The sequence below is a fragment of the Rhinopithecus roxellana genome, chromosome 2 (genome assembly GCF_007565055.1).
Source record: "Rhinopithecus roxellana isolate Shanxi Qingling chromosome 2, ASM756505v1, whole genome shotgun sequence".
NCBI classification, from domain to species: Eukaryota; Metazoa; Chordata; class Mammalia; order Primates; family Cercopithecidae; genus Rhinopithecus; species Rhinopithecus roxellana.
In genome coordinates, this window is record NC_044550.1 from 22,250,715 (window position 1) to 22,270,346 (window position 19,632).

The following is a 19,632-nucleotide window of genomic DNA, read 5'->3' on the forward strand; positions in this document are numbered from 1 at the left end:
AGGACTGGGTTAGTAACCGTCAGAGTTGGTTGTTACAAAGTGAGGTTCTTCCTTGTCTTGGCTCCCTTTGGCACACTCCGCTTCCTTTTCCACTTCTCTGCCATGCTGTGACATGGCAGAGGCCTCACTGGAAGCTGGTCAGATATAGTGGGCAGATCTTTGACTCCTAGGCCTCCAGAATTGTGAGCCAAAGTAAAACTCTCTTCTTTATAAATTACTCAGTGTCCTGTTCTGGTGACTCTCCCTTACTCCTGTCCATTCTGTTATGACCACAGAAAACAGACTAAGAAAATTCTTATGGATAGAAGATGCATTCTTACCTTAAATCTTAGAAACCTCAGCATATGAGGGGTTTTTTTTACCTTATTAGGTCAGGAACTTTCACCTTTTCATGTAAAGGAAGCACTTGACAGCTTCTCTTTGGCATATCCAAGTTGCCTGCGTCACTATTCTTGTGCTTTGGGACCACTGTCAAGTAAAATAAGTGTTACTGGAATGCAAGCACCGTGATACCACGACGGTCCATCTGATAACCACGGCGCCTCCTAAGTGACTGATGGGCGGGGAGTGCATGGTGTGGATCCTCCAGACAAAGGGATGGCTTACATCCTGGGTGGGATGGAGCAGGATGGCAAAAGATTTCATCAGACCACCCATAGCCACACCTCCTGGAAACACTCAGAGCCCTACTTGCTCTTGGCAGCCATATGAAACGGATAAAACCTGAAACTCTAGCTTGATTGGACCACCTCCAAGATCAACTTAAAATTTATGAATTGTTTATTTGTAGATTTCCCATTAAAAATTTTCGGACTGTGGTTGAAATTGGGTATCTGAAAACATGGAAAACAAAACCTTGGATAAGGGGGTACTACTGTAGGCCCTTTGACACAGGCAGAAATTCGAAGCCTACTCAAACACCTGATGCGGAGGCCGAACAGGAAAGGTGCCACCTGGCTGTACTGTGTGTACTGAACAGGAAGGGTCTACAATTCACAGGCCAAGAATACAACAGCTGGCAGCTATCTCCAAAGATGGGAAGATTGATTTCATTACTTAACGATCCTGTCGAGTTCATCCAGGAAGCACAGTCAGGTGGGACTCTGGGCCCAGAGCAGGCAGGCGTGACAGAAGCTACTCCTGTGCTCTGTTGCATTGACTGTTTATGGCCTGGCAAGCAGCACACTCCAGCATGAGCCTTCTTACAACCAGCGCTGAAAGTGGATGATGTACCTACCACAAAGGAAGGAAGAGAGCTATTGAGACATTTAGGTGTGCTCCAGTGGGTTTATACACCTTCCGTCTTCACAGGACAGAGGCAACACTCATAGCCCTTAACCCCAACTTGAGTCTATCTGGTCTATGAGGAGCTGCCTCGTGCACCAAAGCTTCTCTACCTTCACCTCACAGACACATTTTGGGCCCAGGCACTGCCTGTGCACCTCATATCAGGATTACAAGGGCCCCTGCCCCATCAGGCCCTCTTGGACCAGACATAGACTTCTCTACCTGCTGGAAGATACCTTCACCGTTAACACCCAGGATAGCCATGGAGACTGGCCCACCCACCTCAACTAATTGCTACCTGGCATTTGCCTAGTAGGCCACCCCCACCTCAGTTTCTATGGCCTGCACCTCCTGGAAACCTCAGTTGTGCTGGGCAGCCATCTGGGATGGACAAGACCTGAAACTCTTGCTTCACTGGACCACCTCCAAGATCACACTTTTGCATCTACAACATCCTCCAGTGCATAGTGTCTGCAGACATTACCGCTTAGTTCTGAGTTCTCCTGGTCCTCCTCTTCCATTCTGGCCTGTCACTGCTCTGCAGTTAAGCAGCTCCAAGCCTGATACTCCCAAGTCCATTCAACTCTTGTTAGATCCCTAGAGCCATTTTCCAAGCCCCAGTGTGCCTGCTGTCTTTCACTGCTCCAGGTGGCCCGACATTTCACGTCGAGATGTTGCTTCTTGAGACCTGTTCACTGATTACTCAGCACTGAAGTCACTGACAGTTTCCACAACAGGGTCATTTTGGTCACCCACTGAGTGGCCAAACCCGGCTTGCTTCACCAACCTTCAGCCACTTGTCCACTCTTCACAGTCAAGCCCTGGTTACTGTCAACTGCCCCTCCTTTGCCATTGGTGAGACTGCCCCCTATCCATGGTGAGACTGCCACCTATCCATGGTGAGACTGCCCCCTATCCATTGGTGAGACTGCCCCGTATCCACAGCTGAACCCTGCTCTCATGATCTCCCCTAATTGCTCAACCGGATGCTGGACTTGCCATACCCCCTCTGCCGATGCAGTTCAACTCCCACTAGGTGGTTCCAAGGATGCCACTCATTCCTGTCTTACCTTCATAATATGCTTTCTGCAGGACATCCCAATGCTGATTGGGGTATCTGGACTCGCTGGCCGGGCACCTCTCACCTGGTCGCCCAAAGAGGGTGTAGAGGTCCTATTCTGGTGACTCTCCCTTACTCCTGTCTACAGTCTCACCTACCCCCTTCTTGGATTCTCTTACCTCTACCCTGACATGGGTAGAAATCCCACTAGTGTTCTGGGCCTCCTACCGCTTCCCTTTCTTGATGCCACAAGCATGCAGCGGGGGGAGTTGTGGCTGCCATCTTGCTAAATATTATATTCTCATTACAAGAAAGATTTGGAAGTATAGAATAGATTTCTAAAGCTGTGTCAGCAGTCCTGAAGTAGAAAATTTAATAATTTTTAAATTTAAAATAATGAGAAAATACAATATTTTGTGTAAGAAACAGATGGACTTTAAGGTACCACTTTCTAGAAATTATAATACAAGCAGCTGTAGAATGGAAAAATTGTTTATTCTAAATCATTCTTAATTAAAAAGAAAAAATAATTCTAGTTTAGGCATAATCTGTATGAATAGATAGCCTTCTCAGAACTCCTCCAATTCCCCTTCTCATATAATTTTCTTTCCTTTCCTTTCCCTCCCCACCTTCCTTTCTTTTTCTTTCTTTTCCTTTTATTCCTTTCCTTTTTTCCTCTCCTCCCCTTCTCTCTCGTCTCCTCCCCTCCCCTCCTCTCTCCTCTCCTCTCATCCCATCTCCTTTCCTTTCTTTCAGGCCTGGTTGTCCTTGGTGCTTTCATCACTCAGTGCTTTGTCTAATGAGCTAACAGTTTTCAATTCAGTATTCATTGTTTCAATTAAAAAAATACCTTTTGCAGACAATTTTGTGTTTAGCTTGAATTTATTTTAGATCAACTTACTTTAAATTAAATGGTTACAAAACTTTTATGCCCTTACTCTGCTATAGATGTCATGCAATTTCATTGCCATGAATTTAAAAGGCACATAGAAACAGAATACTAAAATATGACCAATATTAGAAATAATATGACAGTATAATGTTACAGACTACTGAGCCAAATGGTGGATATAGAAAGGTGCCTGAATTGTACAAAGGCAGGTTATTTGTCAAGGCAGTTTACTTAGACCATCCTGATCAGATAAATTACTCACTGTCCTCATAATGAAAATCAAGCGAAGCCTGGACTTAATTTTGATGGAGTGAAAAAGCTAGTTGATGATGCAGAGGGGGATAGGAACCTCAGGAGAACACACCTGGATTATTTCTCAGCTTGGTTTTGATACATGGGGTGTGTTGCAAGTAATTTATTACTAATGGTGAAAGCACTAAAATTGCACATGATCTGCCTTCTAAAAATACATACATTTGAGTATAGTCAAGGTTATCTCAATGATATCATTGCTCTCATGTTCTTACAACTATGTTTTCTTAAGTGAGAGAGAAAGACTGGTGTTAGCAAAAGTAGCAAGGAATGCCACATAATCAATAGCTTGTTTATCAGTATCCCCAGAAACACTGTAGAGAGCAAGCCTAACTAATATGTAGCTAATATATGTGGCAACTAAAAATGATTACAATGTTTTATTTTCAGGAAAAATGTATTTGAGTTTTGTGAAAACTGTGGTATACCAGTGAGAGTATATCACCTGTGAGACTATTATCAATGATAATATCAGGACTAATATCAATAATAATAATAATAGTATGAAAAATTGTGAGCATTCAAAGCTCTTATGGCCAGAAAAGGGAACCCTGAATAGAGTCAGGCAAATACCCTGGCTTTGGGGAAACTTTAAAAATATTCAAGGAAAAAAATAGTTTTGACTCATGAAATTGAGTCTCAAGTAAGATTATGGTTAATGAAGAAAGATTTTTTAAAACCAAGAAATAATTCAAAGAAAATGGGAGACAGCTCAGGAAAGTCAAATGGTTGTCTATTAATCTCAAATTTCAAATGACATGTTTATAAAATATAAGAAGGGAGAGTAACCAAAGGTGAATGGGGAAATGTAGCAGATCTACTACAAAAGTTCTATAAAGTAAGACCCAAATGAACTGAGGATTTTAAAAAAGGTAAAGATGACCTGTTTTTGAAGAAAAAAAGGTAAAGGTGACCAAAAGGAGCCATGAGGCTTTATTTTATTTTATTTATTTATTTTTCTAGAGATAGGGCCTCACTGTATTGCCCAGGCTAGAGTGCAGTGGCATGATCATGGCTCACTACAGCCTCAACCTCCTGGCCTAAACCTGTCCCCTCACCCTGACCTCTCAAAGGGCTGTGATTATAGCCATTAGCCACTGCATCAGACAGATGCTTTTTTAGTCAAAAAGATCAAGGAGGGGAGAGTGACAACAGCAAGATGTTGAATGGGAGGTCCCAGACTTCATGTCCCTTCAACAAAATGTCCAGCTAACAACTGTCCACAGACAAGAACTTTTGTGAAAAACCCCCTAAATTGGGAATGAGCCTGACACTAGTGTGGACCACAGAACTGGATAAAAACCACATTAAAATGGTAAGAGAAATGGTCTTATTTTGACCACCTCTCTCCTCCCTTTTCCCCAAACTGGCACAGGGCCACACAGAACTCCCCCAGGTCCATGATTCTACTTTGTTTTTCCTTGGGTCATAAAATTTTATTGGCAGATCGGGGAAGAGCCAGAGGTAAGTGTCCCTTCCTTCTCATCCTCCTACCCAGGAGACACCCTTTAAAGGAAAGCAGAAGCCCAGGAGCCTGCCACCTTAGAGGATCTTGGAGGTGGACAGGTTGTTGTAGTGATCTTCCTGGCCCTCGAGCAGGCTGAGGTAGGTGGTGATCTCCTGCTCCAGCCACGACTTGATATCCATGAGCCACTGGTACTCCTGGTTCTGCCTCTCACTGTCAGATAGCACATCACCCAGGTGAGCTTCAGTACTGCTGATCGGCACCTGGATCTGCACCAGCTGGGCTCCAAAGTGCGCTGGTGGCCTTCCAAGGCGGCTTTCACGCTGAGCTGCCACTGCAGCTCAATCTCAAGACCCTGGAGGGTGTGCCACAGGTCAGTGACCTCGGACCTGTACATCTGGAGCTGCTTTGTGTGGCCAACAACCTCCTGGTTCGGTTCCTCAGTCTGGCTGGTGAACCAGCGTTCAGCATCTTTCCGGTTCTGCTCAGCCATGACCTCATGTTGGCTCTGCATGTCACTCAGGATGTTGGTGGCATCAGCGCCTGGAGCCGAATCCACTTCCACACTGACCTGGCCTCCCATCTGGCCCCTCAGGGCATTAATTTCCCCCTCATGGTTCTCTTCAGGTAGGCCAGCTCTTCCTTCAGGCCTTCGGTCTGCATCTCCAGGTCGGTCCTGGCCAGGGTCAGCTCAATAAGCACCCTGTGCAGGCCATTATATCAGCCTCCACACTCATGAGCAGAGTCTGCTCCCTCTCATACTTGGTTTGGAAGTCATCTGCAGCCAGACAGGCATTGTTGATCTGCAGGACAATCCTGGAGTTCTCACTGATGGCACCAAGAATCTTGTCCCGCAGGTCTTCGAAGGTCCTGTAGTAGTGGCTGTAGTCATGGGAGGGTCTGGGGCTCATGATTTTAAAATGGGAAAACAACAGAGACAGACATCCAGCTTCCCTAGCATTCTAAGGTGTGTCCCAGGAAGCTCAGACCAGTCTTGCCTTATGGGGGACACTGGAAGTAATGGCATGGTTAGACTGTCTGGAGTCAGTTAGAAACAAAAAAAGGAGACAGAGCTCATGGTGACCAGTGTGCAGATCTTGGCAGTAGCTCTGTGATCCTGCCAGCTGTGGTGCCCAGACAGAGATACCAGCCAACAGCACAGCCCACGTCCAAAGCTGGACTGATCACTCCCAGAAGCATGGTGGGAAATTCAACCTGGCTTTAGTCTCTAGACATCCAGCATCCAAGCCCAACCCCAGAGCCTATTCAGGGAGATGCCTACAACATTGCATTTCTTCAAAGCACAGGTGCCAAACCTGTCCGACATGGGAGGCCAAAAAGTGGCTTGATCTGGCCCCAGAGCCCACATTAAGGCACCACCCAAGCAGGGCAGCAAGCCTCAACTGTGCATTTCTATGGTGTATAGCCTGTGGTCCCATTTGTCCCGAATGGGAAATTTGCTAACATCAAAACCCAGCCTGCAGCCCTACCCAGCTGTGGAACCCAGACAGTGATACCACCCAGCCAGGGATATACCCTGTAACCTGGCATGATCAGGGGCTATCACATTGCTTGGCCATCAGCTTCACCTGATAGCAGAGCCCAGCCAGTGGTCTCACTTCACAGCAGAGCCCAGCCAGCAGCTTCATACAACCTCAAAGCAACGGCAGTGGCCCAGCCAACCAGAGAACCTAACAGCAAGCTCTACCTACTGTGGCCATTACCAGCTGACCTATCCATAATCACAGGGTAGATTAAATAGTGAAAGTCTATCCCTGCCAAACAACACCTGTAGACTGTAAGAGGTGGATGTCTCCTCAAATACGCAGGCACCAACCCAGGACACAAGGATTATGAAGAATCAGAAAATCATGACACCTCCAAAAGAAACTAATGATGGACCATAAAGAAAGGAAGATCTATAAAATGACTGACAAAGAACTCAGAATAATCCTTTTAAGGAAGCTCAGTGAACTACACAAATATATTGACAGAAAATTAAACGAAATTTAGAAAACAACACATGAACAAAATGAGAGGTTTGACAAAAAAATAAAGAAATAGGTGGCCCCTATTCTACTTTAAAAAAATAGAAATCCTAGAGATGAGGAATACAATGACTGGACTGAAAACACTGCATAGAAGACTTCATCATCAAACTCAGTCAAAATAAAGAAATAACCAGTGATCTCAAAGACAGAACATTTTAAATTATTCAGCCAAAGGAGAAAAAAGAATACAGAATGTGTACAGGAATCATGCAACACCATCAATAGAACTAACATGCATATAATAGGAATTCAAGAAGAAGAGAGAAAAAAAGTGTCAGAAGGCATATTTAAAGAAATAGTGCCTGAAAACTCCCCAAATTTGGGGGGAAAGATGCCAATATCTAGATACAGGAAGTGCAGGAGTTTGCAATCAATTTGAACTCAAGGAAGAGTTAACCAAGACACGTGATAATAAAACTATCAAAAATCAAAGACAAATAAAAAATTCTGAGAGCAGTACAAGATAACCATATCACATGCCAGGTAGTCTTAATGTCAGTGGATTTCTCAGCAGAAATGAGGGAGAAATAAAAGCTTTCCCAGACAAAGAAAAGCTAAGAGAGCTCATTACCATAAGCTAAGGGAGCTCATAAGGGTACAAAGTTTCAGTTAGACAGGAGGAATGAATTATTTTAGATATAGTGTATAGCATGGTAACTATATTTAATAATAATGTATATTTCAAAGTTGCTAAGACAATAAATTTTAAATGTTCTTGCCACAAAAAAGGTAAGTATTGAAGTGATGGATATATCAATTAGCTTGACTTAATCATTTCATGTTGTATACATATGTCATAACATCACTTTGTACCCTGTACATACATATACACACACGCACACACATATATATGCACATATATTATACACGCATATATATACACATACATACACACATATATATACATACATATACACACACATGCTATATATACACACATGGTATATACACACACACATATATATACACCTTGTGTGTATATATATACATATGTACACACACATACAATTATAGTTTTGTCAATCCACGATTTCAAAAAGAACAAGGAAATAAGTCTACTTCCTAGAGATGATAACAGAAAGTATATCAGAGATGAGACAGCATCATTCAATTTCTAATTTTTTCTCCTCTCTTTTCTAGATTGGGTTTTAAATTGAATATGGAAAATAAACTATGAAAAGTAGAAATTGCAGCCCAAGATAAAAGAGGGATTGGCAAGCTAACTCCAAGGTGTTTAAAATGAGACCAGATAAATTATGTACCAGGGTGCAAATAGAATTTCCAGCTATAAACTGTTTGGTAGTCTTTGAAAAGTCATGGCAATTAGGAGAGGTGCCACAAGATGACAGATAGGTACATTTCATCTTTATTTTTAAGAGAGGAACAGAAAGGATTCAGGAAATTATAGACAACTTGACTCATACTTGCAGATTTAACAATAGATTGTTAAAAATGCTCTAGTTTTTGAGCATTCAGAAATGAATGTTAAGGTCATTAGTAACCAACAAATGTAAAGTAAGGACAAGCTTTGATACACTCATCTGATTTCTTTTTTATGAGCACATAGATCAACGGATTGCTTGAAAATCAAATTGAAATAGCTAGCGATTGGTATCTTCATGACATGATGGGGCAATACGGCATTGTCTCTTTTCAAAAGTGTCTATTAATGGCTTTATAGTCTCCAGTAGTGTGTCTTTACCCTATTTTATTCAGCATTTTCACCAATGGCTGGATGAACATAGAGGCTTCTCAACTTTGTAGAGGGCATGAAAATAGACAGGGTATCTTATTTCAGTGCTTCTCACACTTTCACTGAATATTCCTAACGGAGGGGAAAATAAACACGTACACCTGGAGAAACCAGGACAATTGTCCTAAGTGGCTGCCAGAAGAGAGACATTTCTATAAATTTTATCTTATTTAAACATTATGTAAATTTTACATTCTATGCCATGATTTTTTAAAATATAAACTAATTCTCCCTCTAGTCAATTTTATTTCTCTAGGTAAAACTGGCATTTCTGTGTCTTTGAATATCTCCCATGCTCTCCCAAAGTGCTGGAATTCCAACAAATGTTTTGCCATAGCTGTAAGCCTGTGGGTATGGAGAGCAGGAGAGGGAAGGCTTGAGAGACGAGAAGAGGAGAGCTTAGGACATATGCAAAGCACAAACAAAATTACACCCAGAAGGTGAAAACCAAACCAGGGCCAATATACTGAACAAAGGCCTGAGACTTGGTAATCTGTAGCATGGCCTACAGGGAAGGGGCATGAAAGGGAGAGGACCAGAGTCGGAAGCCCTGGAAAAGCATTGCTACTAGGGGAAAAGGAGTTAGGGAAGGCGTGATGCCCTTCAAAGACATGACAATAGGAGAGAAGAAGGAAGGAAAACGGAGAAAATTAAGTCCAAAGTATGGACATTAAGCATTTAATACAATTAATTGTAGATCAAGACTAAAACAAGAGTGGTCATATGGGTAGAAGAATAATATATATACATTATTTATACATACTGACAGAGTGGGAAGAATGCACCTAAAAAATGGGAAGAGAAGAAAGTCAGGAATAGGAGAGTGGAAAAAATAATTGCCTGCTGTATAAGTAATATGAGGTAGTCAAAAATACTATTTAAAAATTATAGACCACACCAAAGAACATGTGCATATACATAACGGAGTACTATTCGGCCATAAAAATAATGAGATCCTGTCATTTGCAACAGCATGGATGGAACTGGAAATCATTATGTTAAGAAAAATAAGCCAGACACAGAAAGACAAACATCACATGTTCTCACTTATTTGTGGGATTTAAAAATCAAAACAATTGAACTTGTGGACATAGAGAGTAGAAGGCTGGTTACCAGAGGCAGGGAAGCATAGTGGGGGGATGGAAGAGAGGTAGAGATGGTTAATGGGTACAAAAAAAGTTAGAATGAATAAAGACCTACTATTTGAAAGCACAACAGGGTGACTATAGTCAATAATAATTTAATTGTACATTTGAAATAACTAAAAGAGTATAATTGGATTGTTTGTAATACAAAGGAAAAATGCCCTGAAGGGATGGTTGCCCCATTCTCCATGATGTGATTATTAGGCATTCAAAGCATCTCATGTACTCCATAAACACATACACCCTCTATGTACCCACAAACACTAAAAATTAAAAAAATTATAGACCCAAGAGTAAAGTGCTAGAAAAAAAAGAGAATGAAAGACAATATAAGAGACACTAAAACATTGAGAACATAATGCATCTCTTCCTAAAAACGAGGTTAAAACAAAGACAAGCAAGACATCAAACAGAGAAAGAATAAAACTATCAGTCTTTAAAGATAAAGAAAAGATCAAGCAAAACATATCAGGTTAGTTATAAGATTAAGAAAATTAGGCTGCCATCAGACTTCTTAAAAACGACACCTAAACTAAGGTAACAGCAGAACTGCATTTTTAAATTGAGGAGTATTCTCAAAAATAACTGGCCTGTATTCTGTAAAAATATCTGTGTCATTAAGCATTTTAAAAAGGCTGGGAAATTGTTCCAGATTAAAGGAGACTAAAGACTAAATAACGAGTAACATGTTAACCTGGACGGGAGAGGAAGAATGTAAAAAGGACATTGTTGAGATAATGGAAAATATTAACATAAGAATGACTGATCAGGTAAAAGTATTATATCAATGCTAAATTTCTTGAATTTAACAGCTGAGATTATGTAAGATAATGAAGGAATATTCAATATTCATATTCTTAGGAGAGGCACACATAATATTAAAAAATAAAGGAGCAAATGCAATCTATGCTGACTATAATGAGGCCTTGATTTTTTGATGTATTATGATGTATGCAACCTCATTTTAGTATATATTTGGAGATAGCAAGAGATTAATATTGCAAATGTAGCGAAATCTTAACAACTGCTGAATCTGGGTAAAGGATATTTTGGAACTCACTTGCAACTTTTCTGTGAGTTAGAAATTATTTCAAAGTAAAAAAAAATTATTAAAAAAGGATAGTAGATCAAATACCAAAATGAAGTTAGGAAATAAAAATCTTGCTCAAGCCTCATCTCTAAATTGTAGATAGAAATCTGTTATAAAACTATTTTTGTTCAGGTTGGCGATGCTTATGATTTTTATAAGCATGTTCCACATGTTCAACACGTACTGGAGAAAAGCACCAGCACCTTGATGAACATGATTAGATCAGGGTCCTTAGCTTGTTAAAGAAAAACTAACTTTGAAGGAGAAGTAATGAAAACTGAAAAATTGAAATTTGATATTAATGTAATTAAGGTGCATCTTTAATTTAATGGTGCACATGTATTATCAGAATATGACTACTTTAGACAGGCAGGCAATTTTGGCATTTGCTTAAACATGATCTATGCCATTTAATAGCCAATGTCCAAACACAGCAGCTGATTCTCTTTCTTCTGGACAAATGGAGTCCTTAACCCTGGGATATACTTATAAACTCAACATTTATTGAGTTAACTTCCCTTAGGACTCCATCACACCCCACCCATGCCCACACACCCCTGCCAATCCTGATATCATTTTACCCTTGGCAGAATCTTATTTCACTCTAGCAATGTGCACATTTGTAAAATGGAACATCTAGGGTTTTCATTTTCAAAGCATTGCTCAAGAGGTGTGTCCCACATCTTGGCTTTTAAAAATATATGTGTGTGTCTGTGTGTGCATGATTGAATGCCTGCAAGACAGTCTGCTTCTTGATAAACTGGCCCTGTAGTCATCTCTTGGAGTTCAAATAGATTTCTTGATGTATGGCTATAAGTTGATTGACTGTGATCACGTTTTAGAGACCAAACTCTCGAAGGAAATGACCACGTCTGTCAATTTACTAAAACAACATGTGGTTGTTTCACGTGTGTTACCACAATGACCAAGGAACTAAAGTATTTGGAGAATGCAGTTTTATGGTTCTGATATTCACTAATATTTTTGACTAGTCTGAGCCAAATTATTATCGTTTTTTACTTGGTGGCACAAAAAAGTCCTTATAAAGGATAATCGAAGGTTAAAATGGATTAGTTGTTTCCTCATCAAAAAATCAAGGCCTCATTATAGTCAGCATAGATTGTATTCCTTGATTTGTTCATTCATTGATTCACCTATTCACTGGGAAGATACTTTATGTACTTGTAATTACTGGAGGCTGAAAAAGAAAAAATAATGTTGGGCTCCTTTTTAAGCCAATTATATATAACTGGTTTGCTTTGTAATGCAAAAATTACTAACCATGAATTTTATATAATTAATTAACAGCTGAACACAGCGTAGAGAAAGAGCTCAAAAAATATTTGCTTGATATAATTCCATACACTGCATTAGCCTTTGTCAGGCTCAGCCCTTAATCTTATAGGCCCCATAGTGAGGCTGTTTGAAGGGTCTACTTCCATTTGAAGGGGCCCATGTATTCTTGAGAGTGTGCAAATGCAGGGAGATGGGCTACAGTATCACAGACAGGAGGTATTTGTCTTGTTTTTCCAAAATGGAAATATCTTTTTTGTGTTTGGTGATTGTTAATGTATGAATTTTTTTCAAGCAACTTAGAAATGCATATAGTCAAAAGTTCTTACTTGTTCCATCTGCCACTTCTCCTAAAGATAATAACGATTAGTAATTTGTATATAGCTTTCTAGACTTTTAAATTCAAATAAACATTTTTTACATTAAATGAGATGAAATTACACGTTGTTCTGAAATCGGCTTTTAAAAAATAGCAATATATTGAGGGCATCATCCCATGTCAGTAGATAAAGACCAACTTCATCCCTTTACAATTTTCTCTAATAAGGATGAAGCACATTACTTTAGCCAAGTTCCTATTGATGAATAATGAGGTTGCGTCCATATTTTCGATATTATAAAGAATGCTCCAGTGAATATCCTAATTTGTTCATCTTTGCCTACATATCCTGTTTTCTCAGGATAAACCCCTAGACGGGATTGTTGAGTCAAAGTGTATTTAAAAATTGTAGTATGTATTTTCAAACTATTCTCAGCTGAAAGATTGGACTCCAATAGTGCATTAAAGTGTCTGTTTCCCACACCATTGAAATCACTGACATCAAATCATAGGCCATCAGATAAGTACTCAAACATTTCTTCATTATTTCAATTTCAATTTCTTTTTTCTTGCTGAGATCAAATATCTATTGTGGTTGTTTATGCTTCTTTGTGAATAGTTAATTAGAGACTTTACACATTTTTCTATTGGGTTAGTAATCTTTGCCTTTTTAGTTTGCAAAAACATTGAACTCTTAAGGATATTAACTCATCATCTACTATATATACTGCAAGTATTCATCCCCTGTTTTTTATTTGTCTTTCAGCTTTTATTTATGAAGTTTTGAATAAAGAAGTTTTACATTGTTGTGTAGTATCAGTTCATATTACTCTTATGGTTTCTAGCCTTATTATCATGCTTGAAAAGGTCTCCTCATCCTGAAATTGCTTACATATTCTGCAAATGTTTTAGACTTTTCATAATTGTATTTTACTTTGGAGTTTCTAATCTATATAAAATTTAATTTATGTATGATACGAAATAGAGGGCAAATATAATGCCAAACGGGGTGAATTTAAATTAACTTCGTTTGTAAATTTTAAAATATGTTTTGGAACTATACAGTAGAAAGATCAGACTTGTATGAAATGTAATACATTTACAGTGAGCGTTAGGGAAAATAATATAGCTGAGAAAAACATACCTCTCTGATTATCTCAGTCATCTCTGAGGTGAACTGATTGCGAGGGTTACTACTTATGAGTTGTGGAACACTGAACCACAAGACAGATATATGATCTGCTTAGGTAATCTGCATCGTGGGACAAGTGAATGACATATGTTTTGGCCATTTAGACGAAACATTCTATACATTCTAAGAATTATCAAGGGGGTGGAGTTCCATTGTTTTTTTTTTTTTTTTTCTCTAAAGCAGAGTTCTCAATCTTAAATGTTCCATTGGAATCACTTGCTCTTATTTTATTTTATTTTATTTTATTTTTTGCAATCAGCTTTCTCAGGTTGAAGTGATCACTTGCTTTTAAAAATGCTCCTGCCAGACCCTGGAGATTCTGATTTTATTGGTCAGGGCCTAGCGGTCTTGGATTTTAAAAGCTCCCCAGGCGATTATATAGTGCATGGCTAAGGTTGAGAACCTCTGCCTTAAAGATTCCTAATGATGCCTATCTGATATTATTTGCTAAAAGTTTAACCATGATTCAAGTAATATTTCTCTAAATTTCAGTGCTAAGGCATTCCCATCCTGGGCCATAATCCATTGTTCTAAGGAAACCACTAGGACCTTGGTATTGGGTTGATAAAATCTACACACTCTTCTAAATGCATTTGAATCTACACAATGGATTTAAGAGAACTGAAGAACTGATCAGTCTAATAAAAGTTTTCAGAATAATTTCCCATAACAGTGAATTTATTAATTTGTTTTATAAGTATTACTTTCTACTACAATTTAATTGCACATTCAAAATGGAAAAATTTTGCAAGAGCTTTGTAAGGCAAAATGTTAACATGAGTGTGTTCATTTTTCATTTTCCTTTTTAATAAAGCAACATAACAACATACCAATTATGGATACTAGAGCCCCTGTTGGCACACAGTTTTCCTTACTTTCATGCAGGTGAATTACTCAAAGCCAAGTGTTAGACTACCAGAGCACAACTTGCTTTAGATTTACTGAACTAAATATCCAACAGACTTTTGCTCAGCATAACCAGCATAAAACAAACGCATACAATCTAAGGGGATCTCAGGTGAAACATTCCCTTGAGCATCAGCTGTACCTTCTTGGTGCCAGGTAGTAAACGTCACTGGGGAAATAGCTGTGAATATCATTCGTTCTGTACCTGAGAAATGTCACCTTCTCAGGAATGCAATTAACTGAGTGTTCAGGAACATAAAAAAGCATGTGAAATAAACTGGTAGGTGCTGAAAATTTTCCTTTCTTCATTTCAAAATAAATAGCATGTTTATAGCAAACTAAGTAAAAGGCCTATTATTGCGTTTTGGTGAGCCTGGTGTTCTCTAACTCTTGATTTGTTTCCTTTATAATCAGTAATTTCCAAGTGAATGTTAAGTAAGGGTCAGTAAGTGTGAATTACCCCAAGCTATGTGGCGTGTTGGAAAAAATAAGATCAAGGGGTCATCAAATGAAGTTCTAGTTTAAAATAAATTAATTATAGCACAGATCAATTTGTTTAGATATTGTCCAGCCAAAAAATTCATTCCTGTGACCTGAGCCAAAGTCTTCTGACTTTGTGCTTAGTTGGCCTCCTCCTTGTCCCTCCCATCCAAGAACAGCATGGACAGCTGTGACCCAAAACAGGGTGTGTCTCTGGCTATGGGACTCAGATGCCACACTCTAGATTTTCTCTCTCATCGTAGTATTTGAGGTTGAGATCCACATGTTGGCTTTGCTTTCTGGGCAGCTGGGAGGTTGTATAGGGTCACAGGACTTCTCACAGGGGTGCATTGCTTCCCCTTCCCAGTGGCCTAATTTCCCTCTAGGGTAGAAGTGACACATTTCTGTTCCCCTTGCAGATTCCTCAAAAGTTTCCAAATGATCAAGTGGGTTTTTGCCTTGGACTGATGCTGTATTTTGGGGACAATTTCCATAAGGGAGAGGCACTTTACATAACCATCAGCCTTGTGTAGGCTATTATTGCAGCATTTTTGAAAACTATTTGCCAACGAGTTGATTTTTTGAGTCTTTATGTTTGTATACACGCACACACACACATGCATATGTGCTACAAGATGTTTTTTTCTGCTTCTCTTCACTTTTAACCCACTGGTCATTCATTTATTGACTTGACAAAGACATACTGAGTGCCTGCTCTGTTGCAGACAGTGTCTCTGGATTGACAAAATGTCTGGTCATATGACTTAGGAATATGGCAGAAGCACTTTGGAAAAGTTTCCTCTGAGATCATTAACCTTGAATGAAAAAATAAGGTGGTCATCAAGCAGTAATATATTTTCAGGACTCAAAAAAAAAAAATAAGTGGGATTTTTTTTTTTTTTTTTTTTTTTTTTTTGAGACGTAGTCTTGCCCTGTCGCCCAGGCTGGAGTGCAGTGGCATGATCTTGGCTCACTGCAAGCTCCGCTTCCTGGGTTCACGCCATTCTCCTGCCTCAGCCTCCTGAGTAGCTGGGACTACAGGTGCCCACCACCACGCCCGGCTAATTTTTTGTATTTTTAGTAGAGACGGGGTTTCACCGTGTTAGCCAGGATGGTCTCGATCTCCTGACCTCGTGATCCACCCACTTCAGCCTCCCAAAGTGCTGGGATTACAGGCGTGAGCCACCGCGCCCGGCCAGAGTGGGAAAATTTTAAGATCCAGGCTCTTTTCCCAGCACAAGCCTTCTCAGTTGTGTGATTTTGAGTTAATCTGAAGGGTTTGGTATAGTTTCATTTGTTCTTGGAGTACTATAGGAATCACGTTCCTATACTGAAACACACCAAACCCTTCAGATAAATGTCAAGGCTATCTTACGTGTTTGTTGAATCCAGAAGATCCTATGGCTGTCATATATAAATTATCAGTGATATAATCATAAAGGATTTCTAATTTTTAATTTGATTTTATGGTTTTTGTACTCCTTTCTGTAAATGTAGGAGATGAGAAATTGTTTTTCTCCATAAATGAAAAAAATCTTCAATTTATAGCCCAAAGACATGTCTTTGTCTTTTAATCCCTATGCCAATATTACCCTCTTGGGGCTATGTTTTCTGCCACTCTCAGGACTAGACATTTATGTTTTCCTGAAAAACTGGTGACTCATGAGACCAACTCTTCTCATTGAAGACTCAGATGAGGTAAGATTGCTATAAATGAAACATTCCACATGGAAACTGGCTTAAAAAATTTATAATGACCAGAGAAATGCAAATCAAAACCACAATGTGATACCACTTTACTCCTGCAAGAATGGCCATAATCAAAAAATAAAAAATAGTAGATGTTGGTATGGATACGGTAAAGGGAAACACTTCTACACTGCTGGTTGGAATGTAAACTAATACCACCACTATGTAAAACAGTGTGGAGATTCCTCAAGGAACTAAAAGTAGAACTACCATTTGATCCAGCAATCCCACTACTAGGTATCTACCCAGAAGAAAAGAAGTCATTATATGAAAAAAGATAGCTGCACACACACAATTATAGCAGCACAATTCACAATTGCAAAAATGAGGAACCAACCCAAATGCCCATCAATCAACAAGTGGATAAAGAAACTGTGATATATATATACACAATGGAATACCACTCAGCCATAAAAAGGAATGAATTAACAGCATTTGCAGTGACCTGGATGAGATGGGAGACTATTATTGTAAGTGAAGTAACTCAGGAATGGAAAATCAAATATAGTATGATCTCACTCTTAAATGGGAACTAAGCTATGAGGATGCAAAGGGATAAGAATGACACAATGGACTTTGAGGACTCAGGGGGAAAGGGTGGGAAGAGAGCGAGGTGTAAAAGACTACAAATTGGGTTCAGTGTATATTGCTCAGGTTATGGGTGCACCAAAATCTCAGAAATCACAACTAAAGAACTTATTCATGTGAACAAACACCACCTGTTCCCCAAAAACCTATGGAAATAAAAAAATTAAAAAACATATAACTGCATTACATTGTTACTTTAACACTTGAATATAAGAAAAACACTTAACACCATAACAAACTTGATAGAAAGTGATGGAAAGTCTCATTTTGAAGAGATACAGTGGTGGGCTAACTCCAGATGTTCTCAAAGGAGTTTTGAAAGAAATACTTTAATACATCCATACATATATATCAAAAAATAGTCAGAAGGGAAACTAGTTAAGTAAGGTAGAAATAGAAAATGATCATACAAAATAAAACTGATTAAGCACATGCATTACCAATATATCCCTACTTTCAATCATTATGTTAAGTAAACATCTATTTTTTTAGTCACTGTCTGGGGAAAAGTGTCCTGTTGAGGCTTTGTGTTTCTCTTCCTATGCTGCACATATGTGATGTGTTGATAAAAAGTTAATTTGCTGGCCAGGCACAGTGGCTTAGGCCTATGATCCTAGTACTTTGCAAGGCCAAGGCAGAAGGATCAGTTGATGCCAGGAGTTCAAGACTAATGTGGGCAATCTCTACACAAATTTTAAAAAAAATTAGCCAGGCATGGTGGCATGTGCCTGTAGTCCCAGCTTAAGTCTCATATCAACTTAATTACAATGGGCAATATAGAGACTTGAAATTTTAAGCCATACATCCTCTGGAGAATATTTTTAATCTTAACACCTCAATTTTTAAAGAGAATATTTGTTTTTGACTCAGAATGTTCTTGACGTGAACTATCAGGACTAGGTTATAGAACCCTTACATATATGAAGTTTTGAATTCTGCATGAAATTTTTAGTAGTTTAGCTGTGAGTCAGCTAGAAGCAGGAGAACACTCTAAAGAGTCTGATATGGTTTGGCTCTGTGTCCCCACCCAAATCTCATGTTGAATTGTAATCCTCAGTTTTCGGGGAGGGACCTGGTGTGAGGTGATTGGATCATGGGTGCAGATTTCTACCTTGCTGTTCTCGTGATCGTGAGTGAGTTCTCATGAGATCTAGTTGTTTAAAAGTATGTAGCACCTCCCCCTTCACTCTCTCTGTCTCCTTCTCTGCCATGTGAAAATTGTGCCTGCTTCTCCTTCACCTTCTGCCATGACTGTAAGTTTCCCAAGGTATCCCCAGTCATGCCTCCTGTGGAACTGTGAGTAAATTAAACCTCTTTTATGTATAAACTACCCAGTCTCAGGTATTTCTTTACAGCAATGTGAGAATGGACTAATACAGTCTGCCTTTAAAATGTTTTTTTCTACTGGTTTGATCACCAATATCCATGTTTTGCTATTTAAAGAGAAATTATTTATCAGAGCTCTAGAGCTAGAACAAAGCAAGTTTTATTAATCTGGGTTCCACCAATTAAGTCTGCAAAATTATTTATTTGTTTGGAATGGTTTTACTGTTGCATTGTTTATACAGAAAAATTTTGCCACTTTGCAAATTAGTATGCAAAAATTTGTAGTGTCTTATTTATCTATTTAAAACCCATTTTTCTGAGAAAAGTAAAGTTCTCAAACTTCTCAATTTAATTCTGTATTACCAGATGTTAATTATGAATACGTTGTTACGCTCTCCTCTTTTTCTTCCATGTAAGTTTTAAAATATATTTTTATTATGACTCTTATTTCATCATATTACAGTATCTAGCACATGTTTTTTCCCTCTTAGATAAGGCACGATTGTATTGGGTTTTAGTCAGTTTTTTAAATCTAGAGTAGTGCTTTGCATAAATAAATATTTGCTGAGTGAATAACAGTAACTCAATAACAATAAGCATTTGTGGGTGCTTTCAATAAATATTTGTTGAGTGGATAAAGGACAGAATGACGACTAGTCTCCATCTGAAGAGACTCTGTGAGGCAAAGGAGAGTGTGAAATGGCAACAGACTGCAACTAGGAGT

General features: G+C 39.0%; 1 pseudogene; it reads right to left on the reverse strand.

The window, feature by feature from the left end:
- Positions 1 to 5,093: 5,093 nt before the first annotated feature.
- LOC104682430 lies at positions 5,094 to 5,927 on the reverse strand (annotated as a pseudogene).
- Positions 5,928 to 19,632: the final 13,705 nt, after the last annotated feature.